Here is a 17,896-nt window from a genome sequence, read left to right on the forward strand (position 1 = left end):
CAGCTTGCAGGAACTGGTTCTTCCACCACGTGGCTTCTAGTGAGCCAACTCAGGTCACCAGGATTGGCAACAAGTATCTGCCCTCTAAAATGTCTCAGTAGCCCCAAATGAAATATTTTTGTTTGTTTTTAGGAGACGGGGTTTCTCTGTGTAGCTTTGGAGCCTCTCCTGGAACTTGCTCTGTAGACCAGGCTGACCTCGAACTCACAGTAAAGGTGTGTACCACCACCACCCGGCTCAAATACAGCATTTTAAAACGGAAACTCAACAAAAGGAGACAACTGATTTGTTTCGTTTTTATTTTTAAAGTAAGATGCTGGAGAGAGGACTCAGTGATTAAAGCTTGCTTTTCCAGAGGGTTCAAGTTTTGTTCCCGGCACCCACCCATATAAGGCCACTCACAAACGCCTGCCTGCCTGTAACTTCAGTTCCAGGGAATCTCACACTCCAGTCTAGCCTCCAAGGATACTGTGACACCACGTGAATGATATGTACATACATTCTCCCTGTGCCCCCTGCCTCCAACTAATTGTTTTGTTTTGTTTTGTTTTTGTTAAGGTTTTAGTGACTGCACCAACAACAAAGACATGGTGCCACACTGTCCCTATCAGCAGGAACAATGAATAAGGTAAAACCAGATCCTAGGCTTAGATGCAGGAAAAAGTTTGGGACCGGCCAGTATAAAACATGTTATAGTTTTTTGTTTTTGTTTTGTTTTTTTAAAAAAAAAAGAGGTCTGTCAGATGGCTTAGTAGGTAAAATGTGTCTGCCACCAAGCCTGACCATCTGAATTCCATCCCCAGAACCCACATGGTGGAAGAACAGACTCCCACAGGTTGCCCCTGACTTCCACATATGTGCCATGAGGGCCCCACCCTGATAAATACATGTTTAAGGAGAGAGAGAGAAAAAAGCCAGGAGGTGATGGTGCACACCCTAATCTCAGCACTTGGGAGGCAGAGGCAGGTGGATTTTTGTGAATTTGAGGCCATCTTGGTCTACAGAGTGAGTTCCAGGACAGCCAGCTTTGGGCAGGTAGGATAAAGACACTCAAGGGAAAAGTAAAGCTCACCCAAGAGCATGGGTGTGGGCTTCTCAAAAAGGAACACACATTATTAAATACAGTTTTAGCATAGATTTTAGGCCTAGGAGTTAAGAGTAATTTAACTCTTCGTGGCTCTGAAGTTACAAATCAAAAGAAAAAGAAAACGTATTCCTTTTTTTTTCATAAATGAGATTATAGGATGTTTCAGAAGTGCCTTGGATGGGATTACAATCTGATAAAACCAGGAGCCACTAGTATTGTACAGGGAGTTAGGACATGCTCTTTACTATAATTGGAGTTTCTGATGAGAATCCTAGAAAATTATAGGTTTATAGGTGGGAAAGGAGAAAGGCCTCAAGCAGTTACTAATTGTTTTTGAGTTTGTGATTCTCAGCTGTTGAGAAAGAGGCTCCTTTTGCTTCTTGGGTCTTTGTAACTTCTCCTTTGCTACTTTACAAAGGACTTGCATCAGGGCTTTCCAAAAAGAAATGATGGTCAATACACTGATCATTAGGGAACTGTAAATTAACACTAACTTATATACCTTTTGAAATGGCAAATTTGTAAAGCAAGAATCACATCTCATGTTCTAGAGAAGATACGGAACAATGAAATGTTGCTGCTGTCAACGCAAATGTTATAGCAACGATAGAATTCAGTTTAACTTTGCTGAAAAAGGTGTAACATATACCAACACATTACCCATTCTACCAGTGGAAAATGTTCAAACAAGAAATTGTTCACAAATACACATTGCAAATAGCCCCAAAGTAGAAACAACCTGAATACTCATGAGATGATGGACAAACAGATGTGATATGTATGCACAATAGGCTAGTATTTAGTCATAAAAAGTACTGTTCAATCCCCAGTAGCATACACACACACACACACACACACACAGAGGATAGAGAGAGATCACTTAAAACCACAGTGCAATTCTGTTTATTTCCAGTGTCTAGAGAAGGTGACTATATAGAGTCCGAAAGCAGATTAGTATTGCTTATGGTTATGAGGGGAATTGGAGGTGATAAGCAAAGGTCATTGGCTTTTCTGGGGATGAGCATGTTCTCATGAGCAATTACATAGTAAAAATAAGTTACACACCATCATAAATATACTAAGACACTGAACTACACATTTTAATAAAATAACAAGTTTATCTGGGTGGAGGAAGCTTTGGATCTTACAGGAGATTCACCTACAGTTTCTTCGTCTGCAAACTTATACTTTCCTCCTAGAATTATTGGGAGACTTAAATCAGATTAACATATTGCCAGCCACATGATAAAATGGTGTTCTTAATAACTGGATCAGAGAAGCTGGTGAGATGGCTCAGAAGGCGGGGGTTCAGTCACCAAGCCTGATAAACTGAGTTCAGTCCTCTGGACATGCATGGTGTGGGGAGAGAACCAGCTGCCGCAGGTATCCTCTGACCTTCAGCCTTCAGTATTGGTCGAACTATGGCTTGCGTACACACACACAAATAGTAATGAAAAATCAGAATGAAAATAAGACACGATTACTAAATTCTAATCAGATAATGTTCTGTGTAAAAGGCTTTTATGTTATTTGTTTCTTCTAAAAATATGTTCATTTGATTATTATTATTTTTTCGAGGCAAAGTTTCTCTGTGTAGCTTTGGTGCCTGTCCTGGAACTAGCTCTTTTAGACCAAGCAGGCTGGCTTCACAGAGATCCACCTGCCTCTGCCTCTCGAGTGCAGGAATAAAGGCGTGTGCCACCACCACCCAACTTCATTTGCTTATTTATTTTACTTTAGGATTGTAAAAGGCTTTTAATAGGTTGTGAATCTACAGCCCACCTTCCAGTTAGGAAAGATGAGGAGGTAGTAGAGACAACCCAGCACTAACAGAGACCTTGACATAATGAAGGATTAAAATACTGAAGAGATAGTGTCTGGGTCTATTAGTGTCATCTCATGTGTATCTTGTGTTTGTCTTTATACTGTCTAATTAGGTTCCACCAGTCATATGCTGGACCTGTTAATTTAGGCAACAGATTATATTGAGCATGCATTGTATGTCAGACATTCTTTTAGGCTCTGGGTATGCAGCAGTGGAGGCAAGGGAGAGATCCTTAGGTGTCTGCATTTATATTCTAATGAAAAAGACAGCATGGTAAACAATATACAATAACATTCTCTGAGGATCAGTAATATGCTGAAGAAATAAGGAAAGTTAGGGTTGGGCAGGTAGAGTGCTGGAGAGATAGGGAGGAATTCAGCAGGACAGGAAAGGCCTCTTTGTAAGGTCACAGAGCAGAGCCTGAAGGAAGAAAATAGCATGATTAACAATCTGGAAGAAGAGTATGCTAAAGCAGGTTCAAGATGTTCAAAAGGCCTAAAATTAGCCAGGAGGCCTATTAGGCAGAAAATGAAGGAGTCAAGTGTAAGATGAAATGACCAATGTTTTACAAATTCTCATCATGTCTTACAGTTAAGAACACCACTCTGGGGCTAGAAAGATGACTCGGTGGTAAGGAACACTTGCTGCTTTTATGAAGCCAGAGATCAGTTTCCAGCACCAACATTGGATGACTTACAGTCACCACAGTCTAGCTCCAAGGACCTGATGCATGCAATCTCCTGGTTTCCACAGATAGTGACATAAACTTACACACACACACACACAAAATTTTTAAAAAGTTCACCAGTCTGGCATTAGGAGTGTTATCTTGGTTGGCAGAGTGCTTTGCATGCAGAATCCCTGAATTCATCTCCAGTTGTGGTGATGGTGCATGTTTGTAATTCTAGCACCTAAGAGATAGAAGTTCAAGGGCTAAAGAGATGGCTCGGTGGTTAAGAATGCTGGCTGCTCTTCCAGAGGTCCTGAGTTCAGTTCCCAGCAATCACATGGTGGCTCACAAACCATCTGTAATGAGATCTGGTGCTCTCTTCAAGGTCATCCCCAGCTATGTGGCAAGTTTGAGGCCAGTCTGAATGACCTGATAGCTTGTTTCAAAGCCAAAAGTCAAACAACACAAACAATACCACTCTGGAGGCTGGATGAAAGGAGTAACTAGACATTTCAGTGGTCCAAACAAGAGGTAATAAAACTAGAGTGTCGTGGTTGGATATGGTAAGGGTTGTCAACTTCTGGCATATTCTGAAGGAATAGCAGTCATTGCTGATAGACTGGATGTGGTTTTCTAAAGAAGATAAAAAAGGAAGTGTGTGACCCAGGGCCTACCAAATTTGCTGCTTTAGGGCAACCACATTCTGCTGATAAGTCCATGCTAAGGAACTCGTGCCGAGATGCCACCAGTGAAGCCAACGGCACATTTCCTCTTTATTATAGCTTATTGGAGAGGACTATTTAGTTTATTATAAAGAGCCCAAATATATGCTGTGAAAATACTGACTAAAATGGATCCTAGGTAGAAAATGTCTATTTTGAACAAGTTACATATGTGTATGAAGACTGAAACCTCTCATTTGTAACTCATAGCCATGCTTCTTTTTGAAGGGAGGTTGAGACAGCGTTTCTCTGTGAAACAGCCCTGTCTTCCTCTGTAGATCAGGCTGGCCTTGAACTCACAGAGATCTGCCTGCCTCTGCCTGCCTCTGCCTCCCTGAGTGTTGGGACTAAAGGAGTGCACCTGGCAGAAGTGGTTCTATTAAGCTAAAGTCGTCTCTAAGTAAATATATTTTGAAATGTCTTACCTTTTTTTAGTGTGTGTGTGTGTGTGTGTGTGTGTGTGTGTGTGTGTGTGTGTGTGTGTACACGATTGTATTCATGGAGGTCGGGACAAATGGCAGGGATTCATTCCCTCCTATACTGTGGGTACCAGCAAAGGAGCTCTCAGGTCATCAGACTTGACAGCAAGCTTTTACTTCCTGAGCATTTCTATGCCCATGTTAAGTGTTATAACTCATACCAGACAGAGAGCACCCGATTTCAAGCTCAGAGGAAGCTGTTCCTAGGAACTTAGAGGTCTGTTTCTCATTAACATCTTTCTTTGCCTATCTTTTTCTTTTCGAGGTATTTATTTTTTGACAGTACTGGGCTTTGAGTCCAGGTCCTCATATGTGCTGTGCTCTGCCACTGAGCTATTTCTCTGCTCCCAGTCTGTTCTTAAAAGAAATTATCATTATTGTGGGCAGTGGTGGTGCACACCTTTAAACCCAGCAATCAGGAAGCAGGTGGATCTCTGTGAGTTTGAAGCTAGCCTGGTCTACAGAGTTTTGAGTTCCAGGCTACACAGAGAAACCCTGTATCAAAACAAACAAACAAACAAACAAAAATATTATTATATGTGTATCTATGGCATGTATCTGTGTAGGCTGTCTGTGTGGAGGTCAGAGGACAACTTTCAAAGGCCATTCTATTCTTCCATTTTTGTGCGAGTTCCAGGGATTAAACTCAGGTCACTAGACTCACTTGACCAGCACTGTGCCCCACAAACCATCCTACCACTTAGTCTTTCGCTTCCTTCATCGATGATAGTGATGGAGGTCATGGTTTGTGGTTGTAAAGTGTGCGTATAAGGACTTTGCCTGCTGTGCTGCCTCACTCCCCAGCCCATTCTTTTGTTCCTTTCGTTTTTGTTTTTAAGACAGGATTTCTCTGTGTCGCCCTGGCTGTTCAGGAATTTACTCTGTAGACCAGCCTAGACTCGACCTCACCGAGATCTGAGATCTGCCTGCCTCTGCCTCCCAAGGGCTGGGATTAAAGGCTTGTGCCACCACACCTGGCTGCCCTAGCCCATTTTTTTAAAACATGAATCAAAGTCTTTATTAGAAAAATCACACAGTACTCTATTGCCTAGTTCGCTCATCTCCTCTGCAGACACAAGGTCTGTTAGCACTTTGTGTTTTCAGGGTTTTTGTTTGTTTGTTTGTTTACTGTTTCCCTCTTCTTTTGGTGATTGCCTTCATGCTCCACATAACACACTCACAGTGCTATTTCTTGCTTGTTCAGCTTTCCATATTTTCTATGAATTGTGCTGAAGTACTTAAGTTGATCCTGTTAACTTTGCATTCGTCCAGTTTCCCCCTTCCTTCTGTCTTTACAGCTACAGCCCCAACAGTTTGTATCTTAGTGTTACCTTTAATTTTAAATGATGTGTTAAATATTTATTTATTTTATGGTCTCATTAAAAGTAGCATTGGTTGTCCTAGAACTCAAGATCTTCCTGTCTCTGTTTCCCAAGTAATGGAATCACAAGTGCATATTACCACACCTGGCTATATATCTTGTCCTGTCAACTATATACAGCAATTCTTGATCCTCCATGCTGTAAAGTGAGGGTTTTATTAGCATTCCTGGCCTTCACTCCACATCTCCTCCCTTCTTTGTTCCTCCTAGTTCATTTTGTTAAAAGACTCTCCCACCTGGCAGGTTGGATTCCTGTGGGGATGTAATTGAAAGAAGGATGTGCCTACACCTGCTTCTATCTCAGAAAGCAGCTGAAATTCCATCTCCAAAGAAACCTTCTGGGAACCTCACTGGGAAATGAGAGATGCATCTACAATCCTATTAATGAAACAACAGCCTAATAGTCCATGAACCCTTAACCCAAAGACCTTTGTCCCATTGGGTGTTGACAACCGGAGAGAAAACAATTAGCTTTGGCCCTGTACTGAACAAGCACTGGTTTATTTGCTTTTCCCACGCCCTTTCAAGCCAAAGGTAGTAAAACTTCTTCGGTAATATGACCCCTGTGAGAACTATGAAAGGAATTAGTGACATCACAGTGGATTTTCAGAAGAAAGTATGTGAATTCTATTAGTTCTTTACCGATTGCATATTGATAAGTAAGTTGGTTTAAAAGCAACTTACTCATTTAAAAGGAACTGTAGTTTTACTGCAGTTGATGTATAGGTCATAAAGAAGGCGATGAGCCAGGCAGTGAAACACTCCTGCCACCTAGTGGTTCCTCATGGTGGCATATTTTGGCTCTTTTAAAAGCAGAGAAAACGAGGGGGGGGGGGGAAATTAAACAAGTACAGTAAACAAATGTAGCAAAGGTCCTAATGTCCTAAACTGGAAACTTCCATTTCCTCCTCCAGTTGTCCAGTTAGAGCTGAGAGAGGCTAGAAATGATGGGGGTCAGCGTGGATGGCCACTAGGGCTCTAGCACAAAGTGGCAGCGAGTTGCAAAGGAAATAAAAGCTGCAACAAAAGTACGGACAGGGTCCCTTGGGGTCAGAGGCAAAGGTGACTCAGAGATAGCGGCCAAAGGGATGATGGGATGGTGATGGGGAAGTCACAAGGACTTAGTATCTTTAGGTCACATGAGCTCTAGACACTGGTCACGAGGCTGCAGTGTAGTGCTTGGTTGAAAGCCAATAATTAGGACACCCAGGTCAACAATAGTAAGGGGGCAGTAGTCCTTAGATGCGGCAGTAGATTCATTCCATATGCCCCCATAGAGTCCTAAGTTCATACATTTATATAGATAAATTTATAAAATGGTACAAGTACTGACTTGTGCACATCGGCTTGCATACTTTAAGGCATTCCTAGGTTGTCTATTACATCTAATAAAATGTAAACGGTATGTAAGCAGTCTGTACATGTATAGTACAGGTGCAGTCAAAAGTCTTTCCTGTCTGTGAATGGCTGAGTCAGTGAATGCAGAACCCATGAGATGAGGGCCGGCTACGTGTGTCCAGGCAGGGCCTGGTCTCACCACTGTTTGAACTGTGCACATTGTTGTCAGTTCCATTATTAAGGTGGTGAAACTGAGGCTAACTAGCCCAAGTCATGGAGCCAATGAGTCCGAACCAGCATTCAAACACAAACCTAGGTGATTTAAGCTCCAGCTTCTGAACTCTTACGTTCCCATCTCTCTTAGAGAAGAAGGAACGCTGGGTTCTATTCCCTGAGCCACTGCCTCTCACCTTGAAGAACAGTTGTAAAGTGGAACTCTGAGGCACTGGAGAGCTGCTCCTAGATCTGCTGCCTGCTTATGGGGGGCTGTTTAGTCACCTGAACTGAGTTGGCCCTTAATTGTACAGTAGGGGTAAAATGATGACTGTCTTACAGTGACATCTCTCAGTGACAGGCTGTGGCTATCACTGAGGTAATATAAAGGTTTTACAAAGATGGCTTCCAACAGTTCTACTATCTTTGGTGTCAACAAGGGGCACAGCCTGGGCAGGGTTTACAGCTTGCTTTTTACCCCTGGATTTGATTTGGTTCTCTAGAATGTGGCAATGTGTTACTGGCTGGTTCCAAGTGTGAGTCAGGAGAGGCCTGCAGCCTCCACTTTCACTCTTTGCTCTGCTCTTGTTTCTCTTACTATGCGAGGCAGCCAAGCCTAGAGAGTCTGTTTGTTTTGGGAAGGGTCTAATTTCCTTTAGAGCCTCTTCCCTTATGCTGGTTAGGTTTTCATCAATGTGAAACAAACTGGAGTCGTCTGGGAAGACAGAACATCAATTGAGAAATTGCCTCCACCAGATGAACCTATATACATCTCGCTGGGGTCATTTTTTCTTCCTTCCTTTTCTTTTTTCTTTTTCTTTCTTTTTTTTTTTTTTGTTTGTTTTTCAAAACAGGGTTTCTCTGTGTAGCTTTGGAGCCTATCCTGGAACTCACTCTGTAGACCAGACTGCTTGCCTATGTCTCCAGAGTGCTGACACTAAAGTTGTGTGCCACCACTGCCCGGCTCTTTTTTTTTGATTAATGGTCGATGTAGGGAGGTGCCAGACTACTGTAAGTGATACTCTCCCTGGGCAGGTGGGCCTGGGTTGTATAAGAAAGGCTAAGCAAGCCATGGAAAGCAAGTCAGTAAGTCACATTTCTCCGTGGCCTCTGCTGTATTTCCTGCCTTGAGTTCCTGCCTTAGCTTCTCTCAGTGATGGGCAGTGAACTGTAAGATGAAATAAACTGTTTCCTCCCCAGGTCGTTTTATTATCACAGCAACAGAAACAAAACTAGGAGTTTTGTTAACTAGGAGTTAACTGAAATTCTAGTTATTTCAGTGTTATTTCTCTCCTATCTCCTTGTCCGGTTTTCTGTTTCTGTATACTGTTTCCTCTTCTCTCCTTACCTCTTTCCTGATGCTGGGGCTCAGAGTCAGGGCTGCATGTGTGCTAAGCATGTGCTCTGCCGCTGGACTACACCTCAGAGCCTCCGGCACTTCCTGTCTTCATTCTTTATTGGGATAGCTAAATAAGCTCTCCCCTGAGATGGAAGCTCCAAGGAGGGATTTTCTTGTGTTTTGTTTTCTATAAAACACTCTTTCTCTAGAACCATTATTAGGGTATAGAGCATGTGTGGTGACTATGCATTGAATTAAACAACTGATACTCAAGAGCACTATTTGACATAGATTATGTTCAGTAGCTGAAACAATCCAGTATTGTAGTACATGAGATCATTCACATTTATCTTTTAAAATGTTTGCTTACTTTTAACCTGCTTTTATTTAGTTTTATTTCTCTTTCTTCTCTCCTTCTCTTGAAAAATGTTTTGCTATGTAGCACAGGGTGGCCTCAGATTCACTATGTAACCCAGCTTGGCCTCCTATTTTCAATTCCCTGTCAGCTTTCTGACTACCGGGATTACAGGCGTGCACAGCTATGTTTGACTTCCCTCTTCTTTTCTTTCTCCCTCTATCTTTGGGTATTCTATCTTTCCTGTGATCCAAGAATAGATGGTGGAATCACAGCATATGTCTGTAAGTCATGGTTGCCTGTAATTTTATTGCATATGAAACTCCACTGTTCAGAGCTGGAAAGAAGACTCAGAGGTTAAGAGCACTGGCTGTTCTTCCAGAGGACCCAGGTTTGATTCCTAGTATCCACACAGTGGCTCACAACTATCTGTAACTCCATTTCCAGGGTGTATGACACCCTATCTGGCCATGTGGGGCACAGACAGAGATACATGCAGACACAACACCCATAACACATAAAAGAAATTGCAAAATTAAAACAAAAAAGTCTGCTGTTGAGACAAGCCCTATTCTGGTGCTTGGGAATACTTCAACCAGAGACTTCCATGAATGGAATGGAAAGTTGGGAAAGCCTGACAAGGGCCTGACTGTACATGTCTGTTAGCATGTGGGTGTTTCTAGTGTCTGCTGGTGAGTAATTGCTACTCTTGGCAGTAGAAATGTTAACAGAATCAAGTAGGAATAATTAGCCAATTTTCTCTTCTCCCTTTTCTAGATAAAGGAATGGAAATGTACTGAAGTATAGTAGAAGAGTTCTTTCTCAGGCAGTTTCTGTTAAGAATCCCTCTTGAAATGCAAGCTGGGTTTGAAGAAGTCAGACTCTATAGTCTCTTCTAAGCTGATTGTTAGGCTAATCATATACTTTTGTTTGTCACAGCGCTAGCTTGTAGACCAGGCTGGCCTCGAACTCACAGAGATCGCCTGCCTCTGCCTTCCAAGTGCTGGGATTAAAGGCGTGCGCCACCACGGCCTAACAATCATATATGTTTTAGAAGCATGATATCGCAGGGATAGATGGGAAAAGACGTGTTGAACTGATAGCTGGAATCTGTTGCATAGATAACTATTTCCTTGGGTAGTTCCTTGATGTAGGAAGGTCTTGCTTCTCTTTCCTACTAGTCTCTCCTCTTCACATCCACAGTATTATGAATCTGTAGGCCAGTAGCCAGAGCTAGCTCATCCCAGTATAAAACTGTATGACTACAGTTCTCAATATAGCCTTGTTTGTGTTTGGTAAGACTCAGCTCAGACTTCTAAACCTTGCTAATGTTCAACAGTCCCATATATTCTTCCATCACCTAAGACAGGGGCTTCCAAAGCCAAGAGTTGGCACACACCTTTAATCTCAGCATTTGGGAGGCACAGGCAGTTGGATCTCTGTGAGTTCGAGGCAAGCCTGCTCTACAGAGTGAGTTCCAGGACAGCCAGTGCTACACAGAAAAACCTTGTCTGGAAAATGCAAAAACAAACAAATGTTGTGATGTGATGTTATGCTCTTTTGGCTTTTTGAGGGCCACCCAGCTCCCAAGTAAATCACACACAGAAGCTTATTCTTTGTTGTGGATGCCTGGTCTTGGCTTGTTTATTGCCAAGTTTTCAACTTAAATTATCCCAACTACCTTTTGCCTCTGGACTTTTCTCTTTCTATATTTCTATATACCTTTCTTTACTTCTTTTTTCCGTGACTTGCTGTGTGGCTGGCCCCTGGTGTCCTCCTCACCTTGTTCTCTTGCTGTCCTCTCCCATTTTCCTCGTCTCGCCTTCTATTTTCTATTCTCTGCCTGTTAGCCCCACCTATCCTTGCTCCTGCCTTGCTATTGACTGTTCAGCTCTTTATTAGATCATCAGGTGTTTTAGACAGGCAAAGAATCACAGCTTCACAGAGTTAAACAAATGCAGCATTAACAAAAGTCACATACCTTAAAATAATATTCCCCAAAAAACAAACAAAAAATGACAAGTCTCTGACCTTCCCTCAAGATTGCTTTCAGCCCCTTCCATCCCCCCAAACATCTGATCGTCTTATAAGTCAGACCTCTTTACCTGTAAACGAACCTAGTTTCAGGGATGGGAGATTTTGAGCCATTCAGACCATTGGTTCTGATTTATTGGGGGCAAAAGACCCTGAAATGTGCCTGGTGCTTCCATTCTGCCTAGGCAGGGATTCAGAATTTGGTGATAGCAGAGGAATAAGAGAGGAGCAATAGCCGGGTGATGGTGGCACAAGCCTTTAATTCCAGCACTCAGAAGGCGGAGGCAGGCAGGACCCTGTGAGTTTGAGGCAACGTGGTCTACATGGTGAGTTTTTGAATAGCCAGGGCTATGTAGAGAGATGCTGGAGAGAGAAAGAGAGAGAGAGGGAGGGAGGGAGGGAGAGAGGACATAACAGCAACAGGAAGACATGACAACAGTGGAGAAGGCAAAAAGATTCTTCTAGAAGACTGGAAACTCCCACAACCTGTGTTTTCACATGTGCAACAGAAAATTAGCATCATTGCCAAACTTCCTGAGCAGTCCAAAATTTTCAGCTCCTGGCAGTACTTCATTTTTTTCCTGTGAACATAAAAACTTAATCACCCTTAATAATTAACGAAGGAAGCTATTAAATACTTGTGTGTAAAAAATGAAAGTCCTTGGTCTTGCATGTCTGCTTTAAGAATCAAATAAAAAAATGTTCAGTTTTGAACCTTTGTGTGTGTGGGGGGGCGGCGATAATTAATCCCTGGGGCTCATGCATACATATAGACAAGAACTGCTGAGCTATTACCCCCCCCCTTCTTTGTATTTGTCTTTTGAGATAGATTTTACTAAGTGGCCCAGACTGAACTAAGCGCTGTATATTCCACACAGATCATGCATTTTCAATCATCTTGCTTTAGCTTCCCAAGTAGGTGGGATTACAGGCCTGTACCACCAAACTTGGCTATATTTTCACATTAAAATACTTTTATTTACAAATGGTGTGTGTGCTTGCGTGTCTCTGTTCTAGTCAGGGTTACCATTGCTGTGATGGAACACAAAGCAACTTGGGAAGGAGAGGGTTTTTTTGTTTGTTTGCTTGCTTGCTTGTGCTTACTCTTTCACCTCCCAGTTTATCATCAAAGGAAGTCAGGTCAGGACTCAAACAGGCAGGAACCTGGAGGCAGGAGCTGATGCAGAGGCCACAGAGGAGTGCAGCTTACTTGCTTCTCGTGGCTTGCTCAGCCTGCTTTCTTATTGAACCCAGGACTTCCGGCCCAGGGTTGGCTCTACCCACAATGGACTGGGCCCTCCCACATCAATCAGTAAGGTCTACAGGCTTGCCTACAGCCTCTCTTATGGAGGCATTTTCTAAAATTGAGGTTCCCTTCTTTCTGATGAATTCTAGCATGTGTCAGGTTGACATAAAACTACCCAGCCGTGTGTATGTACATGCAGGTACCCAAGGAGGCCAAAGGAAGGCAATGGATCTCCTGGAACTGGAGTAATGGGCAGTTGTGAGCCACTTGATGTGAATATGTTGGGAACTGAATTCTGTGATGCACCACAGGTATGCTTAGAGACATTGACCTGAATGGCTTGTTTCTGGGCCTTCTCTGCTTTTCTGTACTTGAACCTATAGCCTTCTTCCCAGTTTTCAGCAATAGTCTGATTTGCACATTACGGTGAACCCACAGTGGGAATGTAATTGGATCAAACCTTTTTGTCAGTGCGTTTGGTGACAGCTTCAGAGTTTTATAATATGTAGCATCGTTGACTCTTCTAAACCTGTAAGAAAAACATAAATATGATCAAGATCTATGTATAAAAATATTTACCACATGGGCTGGAGAGATGGCTCAGCCGTTTAGAGCACTGACTGCTCTTCCAAAGGTCCTATCCTGAGTTCAATTTCCACAGCCGCATGGTGGCTCACAACCATTTGTAATGAGATCTGGTGCCATTTTCTGGTCTGAAGGCATGCATGAAGGCAGAACACTATACATAATAAATTAATATATCTTAAAAAAATTACCACAGTGTTTTTTAAGATTAGGAATACAGAAAGAAACCTAATAAAATAAAAATATAATATTTTTATAAAACAAAAAGAGACTGATATAAAAAATTATACACAAGACTAATTTTAAAAACAGGACATACAAGAATGTCCTTCTAAAGAGATATGGCCATTGAGGGTAATTGACTGGAATACATAATACATATATACACATTAGCAGTGAATATCTGAAACAAGATTTAGTCCAAGATGTCTACAGTAGATGTTTTATTACTTCAGCAAAATGAAAAAAAAACCTTTACATTATGAGAAACAAACAAACAAAAAACCAAAGAAACAAACAAATGAAAAATACGTTGGCAGCAGTTAGAAGAACATGAACAAGGGAGGTTGGATGAGAAAGGACCACAGCGGTTCAGGAGCGAGATAAGGTGGTGTAGCTGACTCAGGAGGCTGATCTGGACACACTCAGTACTCCTACCTATGAGATCAGTACTCCTACCTATGAGATCAGTACTCCTATCTATGAGATCAGTACTCCTACCTATGAGATCAGTGCTCCTACCTATGAGATCAGTGCTCCTACCTATGAGATCAGTACTCCTACCTATGAGATCAGTACTCCTCTGAGAACAGTAAGCACAGGCCACGTCTTCAAGTCAGTATAAAACTGGTCTTTCAATGTGATTCATTCTCATCATTGCAGTGCTTCAAATAAGTGTTTGAAGAAACATAGGTAACTTTGATGATTTTGACTGATGGAGGATCAACTGTCTTCTGGAAAGAGCATGAGGAAGGCTTGACTGAAAGAAGATAACGACGTCAGTGTTAGAAACACAAGGTGTAAAGGGTGTGTGGGGCCTAAGCTGTCGTGAACCTGGATCCCAAGTGTCTGGTCTGTAGACGTGAAGCACAGAATCAGCAGTCTAAATCATCAGTGCAGATCATGATTAAAACCGAGGTGGTGGCCGGGTTTCTTGGATATAGGCAGTGAAAGGAGCTGTGCGGGAAGTGATGCTTCTGAGTGGTACGTGCTTCGGGCAGGGCAAGGCAGAGGAGGCCACTGAGAAAGTCAAACAAGCGCAAAGCCAGACCAGCCTGTAATTGGCTAGTCTGGATTTAAAACGCACAAGACTGACCAGTTGGGCCAGCTCAGTGTTGCTTTTCTTCCGGCTTCTTAGAACGCGCGCAGGTTGGCTATGCGGCAGGCAGAGGGAGCAGCGCTCAGTGAGGAGAGCTGGAGGCTCTCCATATGGAGCTGTAACCGCAGTTCGGGATCGGCGCAGCCCCTTCTGTGTCTGACTTTTCATTTACTGCTTTTCAGATGGGGATCCTTCAAGCGTCTAAGTGCTCAAGGCAGTTCCTTGTAGTGATGCCACAGGTACAGAGGAGGTTTTAAAACTGCCTGTCTTTCCACGGATGCCTGGATTGACAATGGCGTACCAACGGTGGTCAGAGAGTTGAAAAGGAAGAGGAGGTCACCAGAGGAGAATATGATAGGAAATTGTCCATGTGACAGATGTTGGAGAGGTCAAGTACCACAAAAATGAAAAGTTCCCAGCCTGGCCACTTAGAGGCTTTTGACAGGTGTGAACACAGGATCCCGCGTGTGTGCATGGATCATTTCAGTTGCTCTTCCACCGTAGTCATTGAATTGAAGTCCCAGTCAAACCCAGAACTGGCTCTATGGCTAGTCCTGCTAGCAAGCTTGTTCTGGAGATCTCTGTCTTCTCCTTCCAAAAACTACAATTATAGGAAGGCTTCCGTGCCCTCCTAGTATCCGCTTGAGTTCTGGGGATCCAAACTCTGGCCCTCACTCTTGTCCACCAAGCGCTAAGCCACAGAGCCATCTCCCTAGCACCATTTCTCATTTTTATAAGGGAGAAACACAATATTTATTTTAGCTTCTTGACTTTAAATTTAGACATAGCAAACCCTAGTATTGTTAGCAAAGTGTTAAAAAATCTGTATTTAGAGGCTCAAGCAGTTTGAGAAAAAGGACTCCACCAGTGTGTGCTCTCTAGGTTGATGGAAAACACAGGTAGCGGACTGGAGAGATGGCTCGGAGGTTAAGAGCACTGACTGCTCTTCTAGGGGACCTGGGTTCAATTCCTAGCACCTACATGGCAGCTCACAACTGTCTGTAAATTCAATTCCAGGGAATCTGACACCTTCACAACAACACATAAAATAAAGTTAAATATATCATTAAAAAAATAAAAAAAAATAAAAAAAAAGAAAACACAGGTAGCACACATCTTTTTGGCTCACCTGTTGAATATAAGCATGACATTTATAGCCATACTTCAATCTATGATTAACAGAAAGCCTGGTGCTCACTCCTCTGAACTGGAGAGGGGAGGTATTAGAAAGCCTTGAGAGGAGGGAGGAGGCTCTTGGGTATAATTGGAGCAGCGGACTTTCTGCTTGGCATCTCCTGCTTCCGACGTTTTGAATTCCCACGGGCATGGTGCTCCGCTCCCTTCCACTGTCAGCAGCAGCTTTCACGGGACCACTGTCCAGACTGCTCCTCATTCGCTGACCACACTGTCTACTAACCTCCTCTAGATGCTGCCTGACACACAGTTCATTGGCTACAGCCTGCGTTGGTGACAGCCTCTTTCCTCAGAAGACCACTCTCCGATCTCTTTCATGTTCTTAAACATCTGGAAGACATGTAAACCTTCTCATGGGCATGTTCTTGTAGCTGAGCTCTTAGTCCCTATGACACAGCTTCCTGCTTTGTGCTTTTATTTCATAGAGCTAAAGAACACTTGATCATGGGGCGGGTGTCAAGTCGACCTATGGAATCGAATACCTGGGTTGGAATAATCAGGCGATGATCCTTCAGCATCTAATCATGCTGTTCCAACTAGCTCACTGCTCTGACTTAATTGTGTGCCTCCCTCTGTTTCACCATTCACATGGTGAAATCCTCACCCCCCAGTGTGACTCTTTCTGGACATAGTATTTTTAGGAGGTAATTAATGGTAAGTGATGTGAAATGAGGTACTAATTGCATGGGCCCTAACCCTGTAGAACTCCTGGTTTCCCGTTTTAAGACAAAGATTCTCTCTCTGTCTTCTGCAAGCCAGAGGAGAGCCCTCACCAGAAACCAATCTCCAGAATTGTGAGAAAATAATTTCTCCCACTTAAGCTATTTGGTCTGCGGTGTTTGGTTATGGCAGCCCAAGCTGAGTGAGACATCCATTTGTCAAAGTCTTTCATTCATGGTAGACTCTTCTGACAGCCTAGACTTTTTCTTTTTGAGGAACTCTATCGTGGAATATTAATTTAAGATATGTTACATTCGTTTATGCTGTGTAATGTTTGTTTTAATGACATAAAGATGTGTTGCATTCTTTTAAGTTGCAATTGTTTAGCTCTGTGAAGCTGTGTTACTTTGCCTGCCTAAAACACCTGATTGATCTAATAAAAAGCTGAATTGCCAATAGCTATGTAGAAGAGAGAAATAGGTGGGGCCAGCATGCAGAGAGAATAAACAGGAGGAAAAATCTATGGAAGAGAGTGAAGGGGAGGAGTGAGAAAAGGAGGAGAGGTGGATGCCAGCCACCCAGCCAGCCATAGAGTAAAAAGGAAAGAAAGATAATATAGAATAAAGAAAGGTAAAAGGCCCAGAAGCAAGACATAGTTAAAGAGGATAATTTAAATTAGAAAAACTGGCTAGAAACAAGCCAAGCTAAAGCCAGCATTCTTAAGTAAGAATAAATCTTCGTGTATTTATTGGGGAACTGGGTGGTAGGCCCCCAAAGAGGAAAAAAACAAAATACAACAAAAAAGTACAGAACTCCTCAGTTCATCACAATTTCAATTGTGAACTGAGTTCAGCACTTCTATAGGACTCATGTGTCTCATCCATGCCAAGGAATAAGCATGGTACCAGTGTTATTATTCCAATACTCTTCTAGTATATGAGACACATGTGCTATGTCAAGTCACATGATGCATTGGAGGGGGCACTCAGGTCTACAGAATCACACAGTCTTATAGAATGTCTAGTTAGTCTTACGTGGTTGAATACAAAGTAACTTTCGGGGCTGGAGAGATGGCTCGGTGGTTAAGAGCACTGGTTGCTCTTAAATAAATAAATAAATAAACTAAAGTAACTTTCAACTAAGTCATATGAGCTTAGAAATATATACTTACTGGGTTTCTGTGAAACAGAATGACAGCATTAGGAGTGCTTAGACTCTTCGAGAAGGGATGAAGCTGCTTCATTCTTGCCTTAAGCTAGCTTCATTTAGGGCTCCACACTGAAGCAACACCAATATCCCTATCTCTTCACATCTGCTGTTGGCCTATTATGGGTTTTCCATCTGCCCTGCTCTGAAACAGGAGGGGGAAGAGAGGACTGAGGGAAATCATGATCTCTTTCAAAGAGGACGGAACCAGATATTAAATCCATAAACAAAATGGGTTGAAGTG

General features: G+C 42.6%; 1 long non-coding RNA gene across 1 annotated transcript in view; it reads left to right on the forward strand.

The window, feature by feature from the left end:
* LOC125403279 (uncharacterized) overlaps positions 1–17,896 on the forward strand; it is a 38,313-nt gene that overhangs the window by 844 nt on the left and 19,573 nt on the right. The window contains exon 2 of the long non-coding RNA XR_015000969.2: positions 133–628. This is a non-coding gene — a long non-coding RNA (uncharacterized LOC125403279). The remainder of the gene's footprint in view (positions 1–132; positions 629–17,896) is intronic.

The sequence above is a fragment of the Myodes glareolus genome, chromosome 3 (assembly GCF_982192425.1).
Source record: "Myodes glareolus chromosome 3, mMyoGla1.1, whole genome shotgun sequence".
In the NCBI taxonomy this organism is placed as follows: domain Eukaryota; kingdom Metazoa; phylum Chordata; class Mammalia; order Rodentia; family Cricetidae; genus Myodes; species Myodes glareolus.